This window comes from Anomaloglossus baeobatrachus, unplaced genomic scaffold (assembly GCF_048569485.1).
Source record: "Anomaloglossus baeobatrachus isolate aAnoBae1 unplaced genomic scaffold, aAnoBae1.hap1 Scaffold_700, whole genome shotgun sequence".
NCBI classification, from domain to species: Eukaryota; Metazoa; Chordata; class Amphibia; order Anura; family Aromobatidae; genus Anomaloglossus; species Anomaloglossus baeobatrachus.
Genome location: NW_027445075.1, coordinates 72,501 through 75,000, shown reverse-complemented (window position 1 = coordinate 75,000; position 2,500 = coordinate 72,501).

Genomic DNA, 2,500 nt, shown 5'->3' with positions numbered 1-2,500 from the left:
GACGGGGCCCCGGGGGCCCGAGGTGCCCCGGGCGCTCTCGCCCTACTGCCCTCGGCGCCTGGATGAAAACTGGAAAGTTTCAGGCCCCCGCGACCTTCCGGAGGTGACGGGGCCCCGGGGGCCCGAGGGGCCCCGGGCGCTCTCGCCCTACTGCCCTCGGCGCCTGGATGAAAACTGGAAAGTTTCAGGCCCCCGCGACCTTCCGGAGGTGACGGGGCCCCGGGGGCCCGAGGGGCCCCGGGCGCTCTCGCCCTACTGCCCTCGGCGCCTGGATGAAAACTGGAAAGTTTCAGGCCCCCGCGACCTTCCGGAGGTGACGGGGCCCCGGGGGCCCGAGGGGCCCCGGGCGCTCTCGCCCTACTGCCCTCGGCGCCTGGATGAAAACTGGAAAGTTTCAGGCCCCCGCGACCTTCCGGAGGTGACGGGGCCCCGGGGGCCCGAGCGGGGCTCCATACAATCTCGCCTGAGAGTCCTTGGGACTTAGACGAAAAATCGAAATTTTCCTACTTCCATGATTTTCCGGGGGTGTCGGGGCCCTCGGGGGCCCGAGCGGGGCTCCAGACAATCTCTCCCAATGTTCCCCGGCAGTTGGGAGAAATCGGTCAAAAAAAAAAATTCCGTCAGACTTCCATCATCCGGGGGGGTGTCGGGGCCCTCGGGAGCCCGAGCGGGGCTCCAGACAATCTCTCCCAATGTTCCCCGGCAGTTGGGAGAAATCGGTCAAAAAAAAAAATTCCGTCAGACTTCCATCATCCGGGGGGGTGTCGGGGCCCTCGGGAGCCCGAGCGGGGCTCCAGACGATCTCTCCCAATGTTCCCCGGCAGTTGGGAGAAATCGGTCAAAAAAAAAAATTCCGTCAGACTTCCATCATCCGGGGGGGTGTCGGGGCCCTCGGGAGCCCGAGCGGGGCTCCAGACAATCTCTCCCAATGTTCCCCGGCAGTTGGGAGAAATCGGTCAAAAAAAAAAATTCCGTCAGACTTCCATCATCCGGGAGGGGCGTCGGGCAGCCTCGCAAGCCGAAAAGGGCTCCAGAGAATCACGCCGGAGAGTCCTTGGGACTTAGAAAATTTTTCAGACCGTTCAGACTTCCACGGTTGACGCCTCTTAACTCGAATCCGACGGGCAGTTCCACGCGTTTCGGCAGGTCCTCGGTTGCAGTACCCCAAAGCGGCCAGAGGGGGAGCCAAAGGAGCAAAAAAATCCGTAGAACCGGGATGGGGTCGAATTTGCCTGCCGCGTCCGCCCGGCAGTTCCAGGGGGGCGGGTAGTTCGCGGGACCGACCCGGCTTACGCGGGGGGGGCTCCCAACCGCCCAAAGACACTTCATCCCACGCCTCCGGGAGATATATGTGAGAGAAGAGCGCCTCTCCAGACTTCGAACGCTCCCCTCGACGAACCGGTACTCCGAGCGATGCGCGAACTGCGGCTCGGGGACCCCTTCCGGTTGCGGGTACGCGCTCTGGCCTCTCCCGCAGCTCCCGGTGGGGAGTTTGCCAGGCGCGGGGCCCGGAGTCAGAGCGCCCCCACGACGTACGCAGCCATCCGGCGGGCCCTGGGATGAAGGTTCCGGTCCGAAAGACCCCCTTCCCTTCTGGCCCAGCGTCGTCCTCTTCCGATCGATTTGGCGAAGCGCTCCCGGGCGGGGAGGTGGCGCCGCACGCTCGGCCCGGGCTCTGGAGCCCGCGCCGGTCACAGGCGAGCGGCCCCTTCCTCCCCCCACACTCGGGGTTTCACCATCCTTGCGGTGGCGCGAACGCGCCGGCCGCCCCCCCCTCCCGAGGAGGCGGGCGGCCTCGCGGTGGCGAGTTTGAAACGACCCGAGCGTCGAAAAGCGGTCCGACGACCCGCACGGGCGAACGGCGGGGACCTACCCCGCGACTTCCCGGCCGTCTACCGGCGGGGGGGGGTCGCGCGAGGGGGCCCGTCGTCCGAATCGCTCCCCGTGCCGGGAAGCACAAAGATCTTCTCCGAGGGCGGCCTTTTTTTCTCACGAGAGCTTCCCAGCGGGAAAGCGGCGGCGGCGGTTGGCGTTTCCACTCCGCCGCCGGGCTATCCCTTTTTTTCTTACCCCCGGTCTGTCCCGAGCCCCTACCCCCCTACGGGGAGGAGACGACGGAGGCGCGGAGGGTGCGGCGCGGGTCCCTCGCGAGCGAAGGGTGTGTGGGGGCGTCCCCACCGGGGCCCGCGTACGCCTTCCGCGCTTCCCGACCGTCCTCCCCGAGGCGGCTCGGAGAAGGGGGAGAAGCGCGAGAGTAGAGAACGAGAAGGGAACCGAGGGTCCCGACGGAGAACCCGGCCGAAAAGGGAGCGAGGGCGAGAAACCCAGGGCGGAGGTAAAAAGAAAGGGGGCCCCCCACGCGCTCCGCTTCCCCCCTTCCCCGTCCCGTCGGCAGCTGGGACCGCCGCCGCAAAAGCCACGGGAGGCGAAAAGAAAAGCAGAAAAAAAGTCCGTAGAGGTACGGGCGCGAGAGCGGGCGGAGGACTAAGCCGGTAGGGCG